The 23,294-nt window shown below is 42.5% G+C and overlaps 1 long non-coding RNA gene across 3 annotated transcripts in view; it reads right to left on the bottom strand.

The window, feature by feature from the left end:
• LOC114224319 (uncharacterized) overlaps positions 1 to 23,294 on the bottom strand; it is a 186,273-nt gene that overhangs the window by 57,705 nt on the left and 105,274 nt on the right. For 2 of the 3 annotated variants that reach the window (XR_003612343.2, XR_015767988.1), the window contains one exon: positions 11,234 to 11,345. This is a non-coding gene — a long non-coding RNA (uncharacterized LOC114224319). Of the gene's footprint in view, positions 1 to 11,233; positions 11,346 to 12,699; positions 12,861 to 23,294 lie in introns of those variants that run through there. The other variant, XR_003612342.2, reaches the window with a different exon arrangement.

Here is a 23,294-nt window from a genome sequence, read left to right as displayed (position 1 = left end):
CAAGCGCAACCCAGCCACATGGGCAGTGGGAGGGTCTGGGGATGTCAGCTGTCTCCAAGTCCAGCTTTGCTGGAAGTCGAGACAGCCAGTCTTAGAGAACTGGATGCTTGCACTTCTTTCTTCACCCCCCCGCCCCCACAAAAGAGAGTTGGTCCCCAGGTGGGAAGGCCTATCATTCAATAACAAACTAAGAATGAAGAGATAAGGGTAGCATGAAGGTGGGACTCTGGCCCAACACAGTTCGGCGGGGCGGGGGGGGGGGGGGGGGGGCGGAGACAACAACAACCCCCCCTAGCTATCCAGAAGAGAAAAGGTAGCAATTCTGAGCATTTAGCCTTTAGTGAGCGGAAAAGCAAAGAGACCATCTCTAATCCTAATTAATTCTTATTCCAGGTCTGGAAAAAAGCTGCATCCAGAAGAAATGCCCTGTCAAAACAGGACAGTCAATGTGTGGAACTGAAAATCAGCTAAAAATCCATCAGTTCTCCCACGTTACCAAGAAAGAAGAATTAATCCCCTAACCGTGGATGAACTTCTCCATTTAAAGGCTAAACTGTTACTACTCAATGTCACTCATTTCTATTCTGGTAAGACTCTTCTTGACAGGTTTAAAACATCCATACTCCATCCACTAGCACCAGTTAGTCTTCTCTCTTAGCCTGGAAGAAACCTGTGCAAGGTACATTATAAGAACAAGCCATCATATCTACTGAATGAATCATGGAATAGACTGACCATTGAAATAAATGTGTATAAATTCATCTATGCTGTCAATAGACTCAGCATAGTCTTTCATGTTTAACAAGTGTTAAGGTTTATTAGGTGGTGTATTAAAGAAAACTCTACAGAGTTTCTCTACAGAGAAAACGCTGTAGACTTTTACTTATAAACCCTGTGGACTAGATATGTAGGCAACTCTACTGAACACAACAAAGAAAACTGGATACTATAGAGAAATATCTTTTTGAATGACTAATGAGCTGGGAAGTTTATAAGATACATTTAGCAAGTGAAAAGTAAGTAAAAGCTGGAACCCAGAATGGGAGCCAAGCCCTAAAGCCAGTTTGAGGATCTCTGCCAAACAAAGTGACCTTGAGTTTCATCTTTTGTGGCCTAAGGAGATAGGCCGAGAATTTCCCATAAGTGATAAATGATACTCTCACATGGATCCTGGAAGTCTAATGAGCACCAGGTTTAAGAAATTAAAAGAAATATGCACTCAGGTGCATCTTTGTGAAGATGTAGAACACCAAAGACAAAAAAAACAAACATTAAAAGTAGTCAGAGAAAAAAGAAAGATTATTCTCAAAGGAAACATAAGACTGACAGTAGATTTCAAAGACGATGGTGGAAAACAGAAGGTGTTTGAGTAATAATTTCATTGTATTGGAGAGAAAATAACTGCAAACCTAGAATTCTACCCCAAAAAGATAGCTCTCAAAAACAAGGGAGAAGTTATTGTATTTTCAAGCAAAGAAAAACAGAGAACTTGTCACCAGCAGACCCTCAAATAAGAAAATTCTTAAAAAATGTACTTCAGGGTGCCTGGGTGGCTCAGTTGGTTAAGCGGCTGCCTTAGGCTCAGGTCATGACCCTGGAGTCCCGGGATGGAGTCCCACATTGGGCTCCCTGCTCAGCAGGGAGTCTGCTTCTCCTTCTGACCCTCTTCCCTCTCGTGCTCTCTATCTCTCATTCTCTCTCTCTCAAATAAATAAAATCTTTAAAAAAAATGTACTTCAGACTCCCTGAGATAATATTAAACAAAGCAAAATTGGTAGAGCTCTATTAACATTAGTCAGAATAAACTTTAAAGTCTTAAAGACTTAAAGAATCACTAGAGAAACAAATGCCACTCCATTATTAAAGCTCCAATTCACCAGAAAGATAAAACAATTCTAAACTTGTAGGTACATATTAACAAAGGCCCAAAATACATAAAACAAGAAACAGGCAGGACCATAAGGGGAAAGAAAAATCCACAATCATAGTGGGAGATTGTAATGCACTTCTCTCAATGACTGATCAGGCAGACAAAAATCAGTGATTGACAGAAAAGATTTGAACAACATAGTTAAGAAGTTTTATCCAAAAGAGTTATACAGAACTATATCTAACAATGACAGAATCCATGCAACATTGTGAAAAGTGACCACATACTAAGCCTCACACAATAAGACTCAACAAATGTAAATACAAAAGGTTGAATAAAATTTACAAACAACATTTACCAACCATGATACTATTAAGCTAGAAATCATTATCGAAAAGTTTACAACAGGGCACCTGGGTGGCTCAGTCAGTTAGGCGTCTGCCTTTGGCTCGGGTCATGATCCTGGGGTTCCAGGGTCGAGGCCTGTGTCAGGCTCCCTGCTCAGAGGGTAGTCTGTTTCTCCCTCTGCCCCTCACCCTGCTCTCATGCTCTCTCTCTCTCTCAAATAAATAAATAAAATCTTAAAAAAAAAAAGGTAACAACAAAGGAAAACAAAGAGAGGTCAGGACATGAATCTTAAGAAAAAAAAGGCAACAACAGAGGAAAACAAAGAGAGGTCAGGACATGAAGAAACACAGGTACACATAACTTATGAGTCAAAGAATAAATAACAGTAGAAATCATAAAATACTTAGAACCAAATGACACAAACATATTACATATCAAAAAATGTGTCATGAAGTTCGAATGGAAATACATAACCTATAATGTTCATAACAGGAAAAAAGTCAAACATTCAACTTAGGAAGTTCAGAAAGAACAACAGACCAAACCTAAATAAGTTAGAACAGAGAAAATAATAAAAATTAGTATAGAAATTAATTAACTAGAAAATAAAATAAATGATAGAGAGGATCACAAAGTCAACAACTGATTCTTTAAATGATTAATAAGATAGACAAAATTCTGAAAAGGGTATTCAACAAAAAAATATAGAGGGCACAAGAGTATTGTAAGTGAAAAGGGAATACATCACCATAGATGCTACAGAGCTTAAAAGGATAAAAAAGCATATTATAAATAACTCTAAGGTAAAAATTTTGAAAACTCAGACAAATGGATAAATTCCTAAAAAAAAAAAAAATCTAACTTACAAAATCAATTCCAGAAAAAGAAAATTAAAACCTGAAAATAGACCAATAAATACTGAAGAAACTGAATCAGAGGTTAAAAATCTCCAGGGAAGAAAGCATCCCAGTCCTACATAACTCTTTTTGAGGAGAGATAAAGAGAAAACATTCTACAGCTCACTTCACAAGTCTAGCAGAACTGGATACAAAAGCCTGACAAGGATAATATGACAAATGAAAATCACAGTCTAATACACTCATGAATGAACATCCATAGTTGCACAACTTCTAAACAAAATAACAGTAAAACAAATCTAGCAATATACAACAAAATGAATCCACCATGACCAAGTCAAGTTTATTCTAGGAAAACAAGATTAATTTTACATTGCAAAATAGTTGACGAGACATTAACAAAGTAAAGGAAGAAAAAAGTACATAAATTCACTCCAAAAATGCAGAGAAAGTATTTTATAAAGATCTATTTATGATTTAAAAAAAAATACTTTGCAAACTACTGAAGAATGGTAGTTCCTTATCCTGATAAAGAATATCAAATCCATAGAGAACATCATTCTCAAGGGAAAATACTAACCATGAAAGGCAAAATTAAAACCTTTAAAAAGGCAATACAAGAGACTATTTTATGACTTTGCCATAGGGAAAGACATCATTAAAAAGAGACAAAAAGTTCAGTGATAAAAGAAAGATTGATAAAATTTTATTACATTAAAATTCAGAATTTCTGCCACTCTAAAAATACTAAAAAAGGTCCAGAAATATTTCACAATTTAGGAGAAGGTATTTCCAACACTAAGAAATAGTGTCCAGCATACATAAATAACTTCTACAAATAAATGAGAAAAATACAAACTACCCAATTTTTAAATAAATGGACAAGAGACTTGAAAAGGCACTTTACACTCTCTCTCTCTCACACACACACACACACACACACACACACACACACGCAACCAAAAAGGTCAACAAGCATATGAAGAGATGCTGAAACTCTTGAGTAATCAAATGTATACAAATTAAAAGCAGATATGATACTATTATACACCCACAAGACTGGCAAACATTTCTGACACTATCCAACAAAACATAAAATACTAGCAAGGACATAGAGCAAAAGGAACAATTATACACTGCAGCTGGGTATAGAAACTGGTCAAACACAGTAGAGATTAGTTTTTTTACTGAAGTAAAATTCACATAACATAATAGAAATTAATTTTGAACTAGTCTAGTAGCACTGAAGAGGCCCACAGTCTATGACCAGTAATTCTATCCCTCCGTATATTCCCTAAGTAAACTCACATACGTGTTCACCAGGGGGGGCCTGAACAAGAATATTCACAGCGGCATTATTTAAAATAGCAAAAAAAAAAAAAGTGGGAGTAACTTCAGTGTTTGTTAATAATAGGATATGTAAACCACAATAAATTCATTCAGTGGAATATTACAGTTCAACAAAGTGAAAAAATTTCAACTAATACACTCAACAACATGAACAAATCCAGGGATGAGACATTTGACGACTAGTCGAGCCATAGTCAGTCAGAGGGGATCCCAGACACTGTGTGGGAGCTGGGTCCCAGGACCCCCAGCTGGGCCAGGTGTGATTCCCTTCAGGAAGGTGAAGGGACTTGAGGAGGTCTCACGAGGGCACTCGGGGTGGGGCGGCGGGTTGCGGACGATTGGTCAGGTAATCAATTTACGACCAACAGATAGGGAAATATTCCATTAGTGCACCAACCAGTGCAGCAGAGGTGGTCTGCATGCGCTAACTATGAACACAAGAACACGGGAGTACTAACGGTATAATTCCATTTAGATAAAGTTCACAGACATACACAACTAGAGATACTGTTTAGAGATACAAAACATAAGGGGGTTAGACAATTAAAAAAAAAAAAAAAAGCATGGGGAAAAGAAAGAGAAATATCCAGAAAATGGTTATCCCAAAAGGAAAGAGATGGGACAGAACAGATCAGGGTACCATTCTTCAAAGGTGAGAGTAACATTTCTTGTAAGTTGACTGCTAAGTACCTTTACACTTTATATACAGTTTATAGGTGTTCTTTTGAATCTAGTGGCTATTTTAGCAATGCTACTTAAAAAGAAGTTCATGGAGAAAAATTTAATAAGACACTCCTATAACAAATTGCTGTGGTTCCTGCCCCATCTTTTCTAGTTGCTTGGCAAAGATGATCTCCTCAGTTGTAACTGATGGAGCTCTTAAACTCACTTAAAATCCTAAAAGCTTCCACCCAAATCACTCCAGAAACATCCTTGCAAGAACCTCTCCAGTAAGATGCAACAAGGCCCAGCCTCCAGAATACATTCGCTCTCTTTTATTTAATATAATCATAATCACAATGCTGGGGTGTTTTGTTTTGTTTTGTTTTGTTTTGTTTTTTAATCTCCTGGAATCTCTTGAAATTCTGAAATCTTTAAAATGAGGGCATGGAGCAAATGACTCCATCCTGTCTCTCTTGCCTAGATTTCAGTGGTGATGCTCTCATTTTAAAGTCCTTTACCTTATGCCTCAGCTGTGTGATGCCCCAATTCTCTTCATCGAGATTTGCTGACAGTCAGGGGAAGATTCTAAGAGCGTATTAAGTATACATTGAGGGCCGGGAAGTGCAGGGAGTTTGGGAGGTTGCACGCATGTGGTTTGTTAGCAACTCCAGCCATGCCTGGCGTTTATAGCTTCAACAGTTACTTTTTCAGCTATTGGCGAACAACCCCTCATGACAAAATTTCTTCTCCTGAAGTATTAAGTGTTAACACTGCATCGCAAAGCTACAGGGCAAGATCAAGTCTCTCAGCTAGAGAGGGAGCCTTGTCAAAGCTCCCCGCCAGGAAAACAGAAACTCTCTGCAAGTGAGACAAACTTTATTTGAGTGCCCGTTGAAAAGGCAAGTAATCGGTGGCCTGGGAAGAATCCTGGGAATCTCTTCTCTCTGGCCAGAAACCTGATTCAGAAGGAAGCCAAGGGCCTGTGCAAATATTTCTGCGTTTGCAAATGTGGGGATCTGCCAAAAGGTTGAGATCGGGCCATAGACAACGTCAGGGTCTGCTGTGTTGACTCTGGATTGAAGAGGTTTTCAGAATTCTTCTCCTTTTAAAATTCAATCAGTTCCTCTTTATCAGGATCCTCTAATCTTAAGACAGCTTCAGCCTCTCACGCCAAGCCTGAGAGTCCCATGAATGGCTGAAGAGACTCACCTTGGTGACAGAGGCTCAGCAGAGCATGTCTTGCACTTATAACACTACTTTTATTTTTCTTCATCGCTATTATTTGCTTAACAGTCACGCACACATTACTCATTTTTTCAAAAGTTGGCCCTGAACCCCAATTCAAGGACCCATGTACGTTCAGAGAGTTCCCAAGATTCCTGAGACAAACTTCCCTGTGCTTCTCCCTGGCTTCACTGCCCAAATCTGAGGGGCATTTTTTTCAGTTCATTTCCACTGCACATCTCTGTAGATGTAAAGCCCCACTCTTGTCCTTTTTCTCACAAGAATGCCCACCACACCTGGTACTTTGTAACACTTAGTAATGATGGGAAGAATCACATCACTATGCAGGCATGGTTTTCATCAACAAGCTGGATCTATGGCTCAAGCACATATTCCCAGGTGGGACCCTCCCAAACGGACAGCCCTCTGGGGAGTGGGTTCAGTCACCTCCCACCATTACTTCCTCTGCCTTCCAAGCCCCCTAATTTTGGAGAATACCCTTTTCTCTATATTAGTACATCAGTAACCCTTTGCTTATATATATGGAACTTCTGGACAGTTCTGAGCATTTCTGATCATATTCAGTGGCCTGTTCTCAACAGGTTTTAGGGTTTTGTTTTTTTTTTTTAGCGAGTTCAAAAGTGTCTTCAAATGATTTACCAAATGATGAATTTATGTGTACCTAGAAACCGAACAGTTCGGCTACTTTATTTTTTTTTTTAAAGATTTTATTTATTTACTTGACAGAGAGAGACATAGCAAGAGAGGGAACACAAGCAGGGGGAGTGGGAGAGGGAGAAGCAGGCTTCCCACCAAGCAGGGCGTCCGATGCGGGGCTCAATCCCAGGACCCTGGGATCAGGAACTGAGCCGAAGGCAGACGCTTAATGACTGAGCCACCCAGGTGCCCCCAGTTCTACTTTAAATTAGTGTCTTCGCATTTTTGACATATGCACCAGATTCAAAAATGCACCAGATTCAAAAATACTCTTTAAAAAGTGTCAATCTTCAATTCACTGTCCTCTGCTTTTGTTTTTCCTATTGCGTTTGTTTTTGGAGTAAATTGTTAACTTGGGAAATCGGCATTGGGTCAGACAAAGCTGAGCTCTACTGGTGTAACTCAGATATCCTTCCAGTTTTGAGCACAGTGTCTGAATTGCATAAACACCACAGTGTAGCATGAGAGTGTTGCCATGACATCTTGGACTCATTTTTCTGACTGGTTTTTCAACAGCACACTGGTAGTAGGGAGTCCACAGTGCCTACCCTGATGTAAGAGATGCATGGCACTCAGAGTGACCTCTCCTACTCTGTCTTCTCTATCATTGGGTCTCTTCTGATCAATTCCAGCACTAAAGTCACCAAGTGGGAAGGCTCTAAGTGTGTCTCCGGTCACAAGAAGACAGGTTGGGGCTCCCGTATTTCCCCCTCAGTATTTTCTGTAGATCAAATGTTAAAACATAAGCACTGCTAACACCAGCATAATGGTTCCCTGCTAAATTTCAGCAAAAGGTCATAAAGTTCTCAATTAATTTCAACAGGAGTGCTTTATAGTTACGATTTTGATCAGAAAGCCCCTGGTTGTCCAGAAACCTCAAGGGTTCTGTTATCCTTCATAAATGCACTTTTTCTTTTAAGCATCATGCTTAAAAAAAAAAAAAGCATTTGGGGTATACTGCAAAAGCTCATGCCTTCTTAAATTGGACATACAGAACATCATTCAAACTGTTCTTGATGCATAAAGGACATTGTGAACATCAGTTACTAGGCTACAAAACAGAGTTCGGAAGACATATCAAAATACATAAAATTTCACTGTATTGCTTACATTAAATACTTATATTAGATAGCCCTAAAATTCTAGGCTTTTAATTCCTGTGCCTTTTAAATTTTATTTCATTTTTTTTTATTTTTTTCTGTTTCTTACATTACTAGTACTTCTTACTGGCACTTACCCGAAAGAACTTTAATAACCCCTGTCCTGTACTGTGTCAATCTCTTCCAATTTGTTAGTGGTACTTGGCAAATTAAAACGAAGCCCCTTAGAAATTTACATAAACGAAAACTTCTGAAAGAAAGTATGAAATGTTCTGCAGTGGTCAAAATCTATGAATTGTAGTTCATGGACTTTATGACATCCCCCCTGGGTAAGTGAAATTGTGCCAATGTGAGTTTCAGATTGCTGTGATGTTATCCTGATCCTGGCTTGCTACAGAGCACAGGTTACTTTTCAGCCCGTGTCATTTTCTGCTCAAGATATTTCGGTGGGCTTGGTAAGGCTATGATGAGGATACCCACTTTACAGATGAAACACAACATTGGTTAACATGTGGCCGAGCCTGGCCTGAAACACCAGCGATGCCTGCTCAGGCAGCCAGTGTTCCCTGCCCTACTTTCCCTGGGCTTCTGCAGATTTGCAAACATGCTCTGATCCCCCCAGAAACGGAAAGAAGGACAGCATGTCAGAGCATCCCTGGTGGACATTGTGGAGGCAGAAAAGAACCTGAAAGACATCAGGAACTCACAGAACAGGAAGTGGGAGACAAGTTCAAAGCTATCCAGCTGTCACACGGCTTTTTCTCCATTATCTCCCATCAAGTTGGGGCCTGGAATCTGCCAGGACTTCAGACTAAATGCGTCTTCTTCTTGTGGGGAACTTTTACACACTCAGTGCCTCAAAAGCCCACTTGGCCAGGACCCCGAATGCAGCACACCCTTCTCCACTCCAAGGAAGGTTGCTGCCTCTGCAACACAAGGGGCGGAGACAAGCCAAGCACGGAGCCAGCTGAATACAGCCTGATCCACTGCCGTGTGTACATGTTAGTAGCTGGCTCTGACAGCAGACCCACCAGGGTGCTGGAGGGAAAAAAACAAGTTTAGCCTGAAGAGGCCAGACTTTCCCATCAAATTAATAAGTCTACCCAGCAGCCCTAGGCTGAGTTGCTAAGGGGTGTGATAAAGGAGACCCATGTGACAACTCTGCGCCTTCTGGGTGCCTTCACTAAGCAGAATGGGGAGGAAGAACAGAGAGTAAAGTGTGATCCATACCTTCCCCTCCTGCCTGCGGCTCTCCAGATCTCAGTGGGACAGCTGTTCTCCTATCTCCCCCCCCCCCCGCCCCGAAAACAACCCCACAACATTTTAATGCAAGAATGCAAAGGGTCTCAGGCCTCTGCCAAAGTCATCACAGTTTTAAAGAGCAAAGGCCAAGCAGCTCAGCTGCCTCTGAGGTTTTCTCAAGCCCCACAGGGTGGCCCAACCCCAGAGCAAAACTGAAACCCCAGCAGGGCAGAAACTCTTCCCTTCCAGTAGGCATGAAGAATAGCTGGGACCTAAAGCAAGTGAGCCTGGGCCTGTCACCCTGGATTCAGGATCGTGCTCTCCCTTCAGTGAGGAACCCAAGGGGCGCTGCACGGGTGATTCCAACCTTCTACAGGGCTCAAGACCGGTGGGATGACCAAAGGAAAATTCAGACAGGCAATGACTAGCTGAAAGGGATGTGGGAGGGTCTTCAGATCAACACCAACCCCAAGCCAGTGCCACCCTGTCCCCAATAAACACACGGTCTTTGCCCCTGTGTGTGTCACAGAAGTTGCTCAAATTGCTCCACTTTTCCCCAAACTCTCCCTGCCCCCCAGCATACACATAGTTACATAAAAACATCTTAAACGTGGGACCCAACTCCTTCAGTCCGGGGGAGGACCGGGAAATGATGGGGAGCTGCTCGGGCGCACAGTCTGATCATTAGTTGGAGTTACATAATCACACAGACAAGGGCTGGAGAAGGTTCCCTGGAGATCAGTTCAGTGCACACCCCATTCTCCGCCACCCCCCACCCCCAAAGCCCGGAAAGCGAGCCAGTTTTAACACAACCGAAGCACAAGATGTGGCTTGGAGCGGGGGCGTGGTGGGGGGCATTTTGCTGCTGCTGTGGCAATGCCAAGGGCTGCCAGAAACAGACCCTCCTGCCTGCAACCACTGCCCCCAAAGTTCCAGGGACGGCCGAGCCACAGAAGTTGTCCTGACCTGCAACGTAAACCGAGGCAGCCACGTTCAAGGAAAGCAACGCGCGGCCTCCCAGCTCCTCTACACCACTTGGGTCCCAGTCTCTGCGGGTTCAGGCTGTCCGCCACGCTCAGCAGTCCCCAGGCAGCCTGTGCAGTCTCAGCCGGGGCCATTCTGCGCCACCAGTGTTTCTAATTTTAAAAGATGGTAAAATGTGGGGCACAGCTTGGAGAGGGGGGCACCCGCTTTGCTAGCAGTAAGGCAAGAATCCCCAACAGAGCAGGAGTTTGGTTTCTGTTTGGTTTTGTTTGCAGGGGAGGCAGCTTGTGATTCTGCTTTAGGAACATGGGGAGGGGGGTGGCGGTTAAGGGGAGAAGGGAAAGCTCTCCCTCTGCTTTGGCACACAGCATCTCCCCTTCCCCCCGCCCCCCCCCCATCTCCTTTTCGGCAGCAGAGACCGCTCGGGTGGCCCTGAACCACCCCGGAGCAGCAGCAGGCAGCGCAGGTGCTGCGGCGGCGAGGTGATCGCCGGACCGCGGAGGCTCCTGAGCGAGCCTGGGGGGGGGGGGGGGGGGCGGGGAGGGGGCCGGGGCGGGGTGCGGGTGCGGGGCGGTGGCGGGCGAGCGGGGAGCGCGCGGCGCGCACAGGGTTACAGCCGCGGCCGCTGGATTGACGCGCGGGGGTCACCTGAGGCTCGCGCCGCTCCCCAGGCACCAGGCCGAGCAGTCGCTCTGCCCACCGAGGGCACCGCACGCCGCGCGGCCGCCCACCCGGACACCTTGCCCAAGAAAGGCAACGACAAGATGGAATCGCAGCCCGCTATTCCACTTCCCTGTGGCGGCCGCAGGCAAAAAGCACAATAAATAAAATCAAGCGCATGGAATCCATCCGCCGAATAAAAATCCAGAGTCCCCTACCTTCGGCCTTGGGATGGCAAACTGGTCCTGTGTTCTCTGACCCACGGATCCAGCCCCTTCTTCATGAATTATTCCGGTCAGTCGGGATTTTGTGCATTTTTTTCATGAACACCTGTTTCAAGTAAGGGGTAAAGACCTTATTGAAAGAATTGTCCTTAAAAAATAATGTGTGCATACATATGCCCATCCAGGCATGCATGCGTGTTTGTATACACACATATGCACACAGAATGTACATGTACATTGAAGCACCAAACTAGGCAGTTGGATAATGGGAGAGTCGGCTGGTTGTGAGCATGCTCACGCCGGGAACAGATCCACCCTCTGTTATTCCTCTGAATAAATATAAATCACGATCAGAAACCCAAACAGTAGCATCCCTCTTGAATTCCTGCTGCTGAAAAACACGGAATAAATTCAGCCCGCAGACACAGAATCTAATCAGCAGCTGTTTGCTGAATCCACAGCCAACCCATGCCTCGCTTGTCTTTTCCACTATGAGTCCAGACCTTTTTCTGAAAGAGGTTTTAACCTTTTAAAGATACAGTACACCAATTACCACTTTTGAATAGGTATTCCTCCAAGCGCAGGGAGGCTAGTCCCATGCCTACAGCCACAGGGCAGGATTGCATAAAGTGATAATGATTTCATTTATCTGTGGCTTTTGAACAAAATACAGCGAAAGAGAAAGAATGCAAATGCAAGGTATAAACCTAGAGACATATATATTGCAGTGATGGGCTTCTCCGGGACTAATAAACATGTTATGTAAACACTATGATCCTTCACTTCTGAACACACATATTCACAGGGTCAGACAATGCAGGGGGACACCTATCACCCCTCGAAAGCCCCTAAATGCTGTCAGAGGACCAGGAAGCCTGCCAAAGAGGCTGAAGGAAGTGGGGACTTGTGCCACCTCAAGAGTTAACCACAGGGTACTCTTGCCCTGTCTTACCCTACAGCTTCAGGTGGCCCTGTCCTCAAACTAAAGGATCCTTCCGGCACTATTTCTAAAGTATAATGTAATCCAGGACCAGATCTTATTCCAAGACATTTTTTTTTCTCCAACCAGAATCTGGAATCAAAACTACCACCTGAACCTTTAGAGTCTCTAAGATTCAGACTTAGGCCCTTCTTCAAGATTTTGTTAACAACACTTTTTTTTTTCAGGGCTAGGTTGAGCACAGAGATAGAAAAATGCAGTGGGGGAGGGCGAGATAACCCCCAGCCCCAATTTTTTTTTAATTATTCATTAAGTATTTCAGCCACCCGGATGGTATTTGTTCCAGTTTTGTTTTGGCTTTTAAAGCACTGAGAAGGAACCAAAACTCCTAACCTCACTTATGTTTGAAAGGAAGGAAAATGCCCTTGACAGTTGCTTTTTCACCCCAGGAGCCCCCAAGCTCCAGAATGGCACTGGCTGCTTCTCCTCTGGTTCCCACCCAGCAGCAGTAGCAGCTTACCTGAAGAGCAACCCTGGGGTTCCTACAGCCACTCCCTGGGGCACGTCCCTCTAGCCCTAGCATCAGAGCACATTCCTTCCCTTGGCAAACCACTAAAACCAATGCGCTGTCCCCCTCCCACCTCGTGGCAGGCACTGCCTCTGCTGAGCCCTCCCAGCCACACACACACTCTCTCTCTCTCTCTCTCTCTCTCCTCTCCTCTCTTCCAGGGCTCTTTAGCAGAAAATTATCATATTTCATGTGTCATCGCCCTAGCTAGCTGGGCCCGTCCCTGATTGGCTGGGCGCTGGCAGCCGGAAATGTCACCAGCCACACAGGTTGGAACTGGCTCTCCTGCGGCCACCAGCGACCTGAGCCCAGGAGGCAATGTGACAAGGCTCAGACCTACCACAGGAAGCCCGGCACTCCTCTCCCTGGTCTGGCCCCTTGCCCTCTCCCGGCTTCTCCCTGTACCCAGCCCTGGGGGAGGGGACAGCCAGGGGATGTGGACGGAGTCTCCAGCCACGCTGGGAGCCAGAGCTGTCTCCAGCTGCAGGGAGAGAGGGAGATGCTGAAATTCCTGCTCTTCCCAGCATGTTGGGGAAGAAACTAGAGATGACTCCATTCGGTTTTAAAGATTTGGACAAAGTGTTCCCGACAAAAACAGTCTCTCACATTCAAAAAACAAAAACAAAAAAATTATCAGTAAGGCTGGGTGAAGACAAGATTTTTCCCCCCTTGGGAGTTTATCTGCTGCTGTTCTTTATTCCCCATCCAACATTTCCTGCACCAAGGTATCATAATCGTAATATCCCAAGGCTGTCAGGGACCCAGAAGGCGGCTCAGTCCAACCTCTTCCCTTAACAGAACAGCCCTGACCCTCCAGAAAACTACCAGAGAAGGAAGGAAGATTCTTCACTTGGCTTTGCAATGTCTCATGGTATCACACAACTTTTTAAGAGTTAAATGGCCCTCTCAGTGACCAACCCGAGTCACCACGGCTGTAATTTAAGCTTGGTCCCTCCTGCCCTATCTTCAGCACGTTTAATGTGACTCACCATTTGTCTCACCTCATTCTGTTCTCCTGACCAAATTAAATTCTATCTCTGGGAACCTTTTTGTGAAAGTTGATTCTCAAGCCTTTAATTGTGCTGCTTTATTCTCTAGACTTTAGAGCAAAGCCTCCCAGACCTAGATGAGACTGAAAGGTCATTTGGTCCAGAATCCATATGATGCTTCATTCCCCTCTATTTCCACTCTGGAGCTTTGGGTCTTTGGGATGGTAAACTGGAACATATATTTACTCCACTCCTCCAAAAAAATAAAAATTTATATAACCAAAATACGAGTGGCAGTGCTGGGAGCCAGAGAGAGATGCCATCAATAAAGCCAACATTTTGGAAAATATGAGGAAGACGTAAAGTAGATGGGATGTGGGTGAGGAAAAGCTGATCAGTGCTGATAAAGTCATGGTTCTGCACAGACCTCCCAAGAAGAAAGTGCACAGGTTTCCAGAAAAGGGTCCTGGAAAATCCCAAGCTCAAAGGATCAGAGAGTTAAAACAAAGGTCATGGGCATCAGTTCAGAAGCAAATTAAAAGACATCAGGAACTAAGCTGGTTCTCTCCACATGGAATGGCAGTCATCCCACAGCATCTTTGGAAAGTGGAAAATTTGTCCCTAATACAGATAGAAGTCAGAGGCTGACCTAGGGCAAGATCCCAGCTCATTTGGGAATGAGGAGAAGAAGGAGGAAGAAGAGAAGGTTATTTAAGTAATCAGATTAGACACAAGATTTAACAGAGATCCAGAATATCCAAAATTACTCTGACAGGAGTTCCAGAAAGAGACAACATTATTTATGAATGCAATAATCATGGAAGAAAAAGATTTCCTTGAGTTGAAGAAAGACTTTAGGCCTTAGATCATGTAAGTCTAAGTGCTAGGCTGCAGTATAACCGAAAGAATACACGATTCTAGATGTAGGCTGATACTCAAAAAACAAGGAGAAACAACTACAAGCTTCCTGATAGGGGAGAAAAATCAGGCTACTTGAAAGAAAAGAAAATCAGACTGATATCATACTTCTCATCTTCAATGCTCTGCGAAAAGACAGTGGCACAGTTTTTACAGAATTCTAAGAGAATGTTACTGTGACTCAAGAATTCTACCACGTGCCAAACTATAATTTCTCTCATATGTGATGACAAAAGAAAGGCATGTTCAAAGACACAGAAATTATATCACCCCAATACCTTTATTAAATTTTTTAAAAATTATTTGAAGATCTATTCTGGCCAAGAAAAAACAAATAAGCCACAGAATAATGAACTCAAGAAAGAAGAAGATATGTTATATAAGAAAATGTAATGAGGAATAAAGCCAATAGAAGGTATGGTTAAGTATAAAAAAACTGATAATGTGGTTGTAAAGTTTAAATGTGAGAAGTTTTGAAATATTAGACAGACGGAGATATCCAGAATTAAACTTTCATATGATTTCAACAACAGAAAAATGAAAATCTCAATAGAATGAGTAAGTAAAATCACTTGAATGAAAAAAATAGGATGAGAGGATTATTATGGAAGGCAGACAATTAGAATTCCATCTATCTCCTCTCTTCCCACGACCACATAATAAGGAAGTTTTTTAAGTTGAGATACAGAATGACAAAGAAAACAGTAGAAGAGCTATTAGCCAAGAAAATTGAAAAAGGAGGATTGGGGGAGGGGACTGAATTTATCAACTATAAATATACACTTCAATAATATAGTAAATAAAACAGTATATAGCACAGATTGTAGAAACCCACAAAATGGATTAATGGAAATGAATAAAGTCAAGTAACAGATTCAAGTGTAGCATTTGCTGAAAACTGAATTTTAAATCAATAGGGTAAAGAATGTATTATTCAATAAATAATGTCAGACTGTGGTTATTTAAAAAAATATATTACTTCTAAATCATACCTTATACAAAATATATTCTATCTTCACAAAAAAAAACCACAAGAAAAAGTAGATGTTATGATTGATCTATAAATCATAGAATGTTATAAAGTTGTTGTTTTTTTTCCTAATAGTGTTAAAAAAATAATGTGGTTATCCCCTCTCTGCTTAAACACCATTGTGGTAGGCTCCCAAAGATATCCACTTCCAAATCTCTGGAAACTCTATTACCTTATATGGCAAAAAGTGTAATTAATTTAAGGATCTTGAGATGGGGAGATTATCCTGCATTATCTGGGAGGGCCCTAAATGTAATCAAAGTATCCTTATAAGAGGGAGGCGGAGGGCAGAGAGGAGAAGGCAATGTGACCACAGAGGCTGATATGGCCACAAAGTGGGAAGTGATATGGCCACAAAGTGGGAAGCCACCATAAGCTTGGAAGAGGCAAAGAACAGTCGTTCCCTAGAGGCTCTGGAAGGAGCACAGCCCTGATGACCCCTTGATTTCAGCCCAGTGAAACTGATTTCAGATTTCTGGCCTCCAGAACTCTAAGCAAATAAATACCTTGTTTTAAGCCACCAAGTTTGTGGTCATCTGCTACAGTAGCCGTAGGAAACCAATATAGGCACCATGATGAGAGACAGAGTACTTCCTAGTGGGTATAATAATGATTATTGCCAGCAACAACACTTACTCTGTGCCTGGTGCTGCTAAACTATATCCATATTTAATTTCATTTAATTTGCATGGGAGTAGGCAGTAGAGAGTTGTAGTTACTATGACTCTAGCACTTAGTAGCATGTATGCCTCAGCGTGTTAATATAACCTTCTAATGCTGCTTTACCTCACCTGGAAAGTAGAGGTAAGAATGGCACCTACCTGCTGGGATTGTTAAGAACAAAGTGAGACCATCTATGTAAAAGTGCTTAGTGCCTGGTTATAAGGGCTCCATAAATGAGAAAGTCCTTCCTTATGCTGGGCTGCAGTCTGTCTCTAGTGCATCCTCTCACTGATTCTAGTTCTGCCCTTTGGATACATACTAACTACTTAACTGTCATTCAAATCTCTGAAGACAACGCCGTCAAGAATCTTAGGTTCTCCAAACTAAAAGTAACCAATGCCTTCTATAATTGGTCTTGCAAATTCATCCAGAGTCCTTTCCCATCATGATCACCAACCCTGAACACATTTCTTGTACATCTTAGGATTTGGTCCCAGGCTCATCACCATCATTGTTCTGGAATAGGAGTTGGAAAAACTCCTTTGGTGCAGACTATTTATATATATATATATATATATAATCCATGAGCTAAGAATGGTTTTTACACATTTAATGGATTGTAAAAAACAAAAGCAGGGCACCTAGTGGGTCCGTCTGTTAAGTGTCTGCCTTCAGCTCAGGTCATGATCCCAGAGTCCTGGGATCGCCAGGCAATGGGCTCCCTGATCAGTGGGGAGCCCGCTTCTCCCTCTCCTTCTGTCCCTCCCCGCCCCCCCTTGCTCTCTCTTGCTCATGCTTGCTCTCTCTCTCTCTCAAATAAATAAATCAAATCTTAAAAAAAAAAAAAAAGGCAGAAAACTATTTGCAACCATACATGGCCTGTAAATTCTAAAATATCTACTATTTGGCTGTTTTTAGGAAAAGTTTGCTAACCCCCGTTCTAGAAGATACTATACTTTTACCAACACAGTGTAATACAGCCCAAGATCTTTTTTTTTTGCAAACAAACCGCGCTATTGTATCATACTGACTTAATTGCAAGACTCTTAATTGTTCAGTCAGTATCCATTCTCCTCTCCTTATCTAATAGTAATTTATTTTTTAGCTAGGAACAAAGCTACTAGTTAAAGACTACATTTCCCAGCCTGCATTGTAGGAAGGTGTGGCCAGGAGGCAAGATTCTAGCCAATAGGATATAAGTAGATGTGAATTGTAGAACTTCCTACTCCTGCTCTTAAAGGGAAGGATCGTGCCCTCCCTTCCCTCTTGCCTTTCCTAGTGACTGGAAATGTGAAATCTGATAGCCTTCTGTACGAAGGATGGCAGAGCAACAAGATAGAAGGATCCTGGGTTTCTGGTGCTGTCGTTTCACCCTGTACTGCTTATTCTCAGTTTGCAAGACAAATACACACTTTTCATTTATTTACACCGTTGTTATTTTAGGTCTATGACAGCAACTGAATCTGTGCCCTAACCAATACAAATATCGATTTCATCTCCCAAGTATCTCTCACATTTGTGGCTGCTAGGCCACACATCTCCCCCATTCTGCACTCATGTGATTAATTTTCTGCCCCATCATAAGACCTTACATTTAGCTCCATTATATTTCCTAGTGTGAGAATCACTCCATCATTTTACCCTGACATCTGGGACCCAATTCTGTCATCCCAAGTAGCTTCCATCCTTTCTCATCTCACATCACTCTTTGAAAGGCACTTTAGTTGTTAGCATCCTAAAACCAGTATTCATCAACACCTGCTGGAGATTAAGAATAATGTAATGGAAAGGATAGTGACCTTAGTTTATGGGGAAGGAAAAAACAGATTAAGCTAAATTGAAATGGAGGAGGAGAAGGAGAGGATGCAGATGAACAGTTATGAAGAGCTTACTATGTTCCAGGCACCCTGTTGGGAATTCCCCAATGTTATGTCATTTAGTAAATATTTCATTCATTCATTCATTCCTTCATTCATTCATTTTTAAAGTAGTAATTTTAATGTTTTGAAGCACTAACTATAAACACCTCCTGCTGAGGCAGAAAACCATAGCCCATCCAAATCCCTCTTTGCCTAAGTCCATGTGCACACCCACCCTCCCTTTGGCCACCTGAAGAGTGTGCTGCCAGCATTCCTTGCCAGGCTCACAGTCAAAGATGAAAATACTCCCAAGTACCTAACTCAAGAATTATCCAATGTAGGACACTAGACAATATTTTCATAAACCTCTAAACTGGGTCATCTTGACAGAGAGAGGAAGTTCATGTTGGCTCTCTGTAGAGCTGCGTGGCAGAAGGACTGAATGGGTAGGTTCTGAGTGGTGTCAGACCATCCGGATTCAAATTCTGTGGACCTTGAGTTAATTGCTTAATCCTTTCTTGCCTTGATTTCCTCATTTGTGAACTAGGGATATAGTATCCTTACCACAACCATCTAAGCCAGATTTCTGCCCTACCTTGCTGATATTGAAGGTGAGACTTCTGTTCTTTGTCAGAGGACAGATGCAATAATCATCAGATGAGGATTAAACCCTAGGTTCATTTGATTCCCACCTCATGCTCTTTCCTCTTTCAAAGATAAAGAAGGAAGATATCATGATAAAGGCAGAAAATAAGTTACCAAATAATGGCAAAAAGGGCGACTTGCCCACCAGAGGTGAGGTCAGATGACCCTGTATGTGATGCCTAAGATGACAGTGAAATGAAGTTAATGGTGGTTTTTTTCCAAATTCCTTAGAGAAGATGTCACAATACCCTAGGATGGCTCAAATCCTTCTTTTCACATCGTTCAGCTTGTCTGGGGGACGTCATGGGATAGTTTTCAATGCAGAAAAAAACCCAGCCAAGCCCAAGGTGTGTCCCTCTTCTTGCTTCTGATTACCTCAAAGTAAATAATTTGGGACCTAAAGTCACACACCCACACACACATGCACCCGTACACACAAGCGTGAGTGCGTACACACACACACACACACACACACACACACACACACACACCAAAACCTTAGAGCACTGAAACTTTAAGATGTGAGGAGGCCCATCCGGGACCTCAGGGATCCATAGTAGATGTTCAGTGTAACCAGGAAGTACACAGCCTCTCCAGCAGGAATGTTTTCACAACTGGAAAAAAAATCTCTGCCCTTGTTTAGAACCAAGGCCCTAAATGGAATAATCATCAATTTATGAACACCAAAAAAAGGTGTATTAAGATCAATTAAGGGGCGGAGCAAGATGGCGGAGGAGTAGGAGACCTGGGTTTCATCTGGTCTCAGGAATTCAGCTGAATAGGGATCAAACCATTCTGAACACCTACGAACTCAACAGGAGATGGAAGAGGAGAGTAGCAACAACTCTTTGAACAGAGAAGCGACCACTTACTGGAAGGTAGGACGTGCGGAGAACTGAATCCGAGACGATATTCAGGAGGAGAGACGGCGCGGGAGGGGACCTCCGTCGGCCGCTTCTGGCAAGTGATAGAGCCACGGAGCACAAAATCGGAACTTTGAGAACCCGGCTCCGCTGAGGGACGTCGCTCCAGTGGCTAAGCGGGGGGTGGAACCCTCGCGGGACAGTGTGGTCTCAGGACCCTCGGGGTCACAGAAAGACCGGGGGTGCCTGAGTGCGGCAGAGCTCCCAGGTATCGGAGCAGGGAAGCCGGCTGCAGAGACGGAGCCCAGGCGCGGGCTCTCAGCTCGGGGTTGCCATAGACTGTGATCCACGGCCCAGTCGGGCCACTGCTCCTCCAGCAGGGACCCAACAAGCGGCAGAGCTGGGGAGACTCCCCTTCCTCCCCCGGGAGGAGCGGCGCGGGAGCGCACTGCAGGGATCTGCTGGGTTTGGAGACTGCACACGGGGTCGGGTGCCAGAGATAGAACTGCTCGGTCACAGGCCGGGTGAGCACGGAGTGTGGCCGGAGACCGGGGACACGGGAGTGACTGCTTTTCTCTGGGGGTGCACTGAGGAGCGGGGCCCCGAGTTCTCAGCTCCTACCATTTTCACTCTGGTCCTCCAAAGCTGTACCGAGAGCTTGGAGGGAACAAAAGCACCGGAGAGCAAACCTGAGCAGATTGCTTACCCCAGACCGAAAAGGGCGGGGCAATTCCACCTCCGGCAAAGATATTTGGGAACCACGGCAACAGGCCCCTCCCACAGAAGATCAGCATGAACAGCCAGCAAGCCAAGACCAAGTTTACCCATCAAGGAGAATGTGAGAACTCCAACGCTAAGGGAATACTGCACATAGAATTCATGGCTTTTTTACCATGATTCATTAGTTTTTCAAAGTTCATTTTTTTAACTGTTTTTTTTATTTTTTTGAATTTTTCTCTTTCCCTTTTTCAACCAACATCTTATCAATCCCTTTTTTTAAAAAATTTTTTTTATTTTTCATTTTTTAGAGTCATATTTTATCCCTTCATAGTACTTACCCTCATTTTTGGCATATATATATATATAAGTTGTTCTCTCTTTAAAATTTTGAGATACAGTTTCTTCTAACAGATCAAAATATACCCTAAATCACTAGTGTATGGCTTTGTTCTAGTCTCCTGCCTGATCACATTCTCTCCCTTTTCTTTTTTCTTTTTCTTCTTTTTTAATCTTCTTTCTTCTTTCAAACAACTTCTTATCTTATCAATTCCTTTTATAAAATTTTTTATAATTTTCATCTTTACACTCATCTTCCATCCCTTCATTGTATCAACCCTTATTTTGGACATATATAAGTCTCTCTTCCTTTAAAATATTAGGAGGCACTTTCTTCTAACAGACCAAAATACGCCCAAAATCTAGTGTGTGGCACTGATCTATACACTAGTCTGATCATATTTGATCATATTCTGTTTTTTTGCTTTGTTTTGTTCTGTTTTTGTTTCTTTTTATCTTTTTCTTTTTCCTTTTTTTTTTTCTTTTTTCTTTCTTTCCCTTTCTTTTCCCCTGGTTTCAGGTCTTTTCTGATTTGTATAGAGTATATTTGCTGGGGAAGTTGTTAACCTGTTAGCATTTTGTTCTCTCATTCATCTATTCTCCTCTGGACAAAATGACAAGATGAAAAAAATCACCTCAGCAAAAAGAACAAGAGGTAGTACTGTCTGCCAGGGACCTACTCAATATGGACATTAGTACGATGTCAGACCTAGAGTTCAAAATCATGACTTTAAAGATACTAGCTGGGCTTCAAAAAAGCGTGGAAGTTTTTAGAGACACCCTTTCTAGAGAAATAAAAGAACTAAAATCTAACCAAGTCGAAATCAAAAAGGCTATTAATGAGGTGCAATCAAAAATGGGGGCACTAACTGCTAGGATAAATGAGGCAGAAGAGACAATCAGCGATATAGAAGACCAAATGATGGAAAATAAAGAGGCTGAGAAAAGAGAGATAAACAACTACAGGATGACGAGGGCAGAATTCGAGAGATAAGCAATACGATAAGATGAAACAACATTAGAATAATTGGGATCCCAGAAGAAGAAAACAGAGAGAGAGGGGCAGAAGGTATACTGGAGCAAATGATAGCAGAGAACTTCCCTAATGTGGGAAGGAAACAGGCATCAAAATCCAGGAGGCACAGAGAACCCCTCTCAAAATCAATAAAAATAGGTCAACACCCCGACATCTAATAGTAAAACTTACGAGTCTCAGAGACAAAGAGAAAATCCTGAAAGCAGCTCAGGAGAAGAGATATGTAACCTATAATGGTAGAAACATTAGATTGGCAACAGACCTATCCACAGAGACCTGGCAGACCAGAAAGTACTGGCATGATATCTTCAGAGCACTAAATGAGAAAAATATGCAGCCAAGAATACTATATCCAGCTAGACTGTCATTGAAAATAGAAGGAGAGATAAAAAGCTTCCAGGACAAACAAAAAATAAGGAATTTGCAAACACAAAACCAGCCCTCCAAGAAATATTGAAAGGGGTCCTCTAAGCAAAGAGAGAGCCTAAAAGCAGCATAGACCAGAAAGGAACACAGACAATATACAGTAACAGTCACCTTACAGGCAATACAATGGCACTAAATTCATATCTTTCAATAGTTACCCTGAATGTAAGTGGGCTAAATGCCCCAATCAAAAGACACAGGCTATCAGATTTGATTAAAAAACAAAACCCATGGATATACTGTCTGCAAGAGACTGATTTTAGACACAAAGACACCCCCAGATTGAAAGTGAGGGGGTGGAAAACCATTTACCATGCTAATGGACACCAAAAGAAAGCTGGGGGGGCAATCTTTATATCAGACAACTTAGATTTTAAAACAAAGACTGTAATAAGAGATGAGGAAGGACACTATATCCTACTTATAGGGTCTATCCAACAAGAAGATCTAACAATTGTAAATATCTATGCCCCGAACATGGGAGCAGCCATTTATATAAGGCAATTAATAACAAAGCAAAGAAACACATTGACAACAATACAATAATAGTGGGGGACTTTAACATCCCCCTCACTGAAATGGACAGATCATCTAAGCAAAAGATCAACAAGGAAATAAAGACTTTAAATGAAACACTGGACCAAATGGACTTCACAGACATATTCAGAACATTCCATCCCAAAGCAACGGAATACACATTCTTCTCTAGTGCCCATGGAACATTCTCCAGAATAGATCACATTCTAGGTCACAAATCAGGTCTCAACCAGTACCAAAAGATTGGGATCATTCCCTGCATATTTTCAGACCATAATGCTTTGAAACTAGAACTCAATCACAAGAGGAAAGTCGGAGAGAACTCAAATACATGGAGGCTAAAGAGCATCCTACTAAAAAATGAATGGGTAAACCAGGAAATTAAAGAAGAAATTAAAAAATTCATGGAAACCAATGAAAATGAAAACACAACTGTTCTAAATCTTTGGGATACACCAAAGGCAGTCCTAAGAGGAAAGTATATAGCAATACAAGCCTTTCTCAGGAAACAAGAAAGGTCTCAAA

Source organism: Eumetopias jubatus, unplaced genomic scaffold (assembly GCF_037043125.1).
Source record: "Eumetopias jubatus isolate StellerSeaLion01/CBP00866 unplaced genomic scaffold, mEumJub1_p1.0 scaffold_4, whole genome shotgun sequence".
Classification (NCBI taxonomy): Eukaryota; Metazoa; Chordata; class Mammalia; order Carnivora; family Otariidae; genus Eumetopias; species Eumetopias jubatus.
Note: the sequence above shows the minus strand (reverse complement) of the source record. Positions and strands in the feature narration are given on the sequence as shown.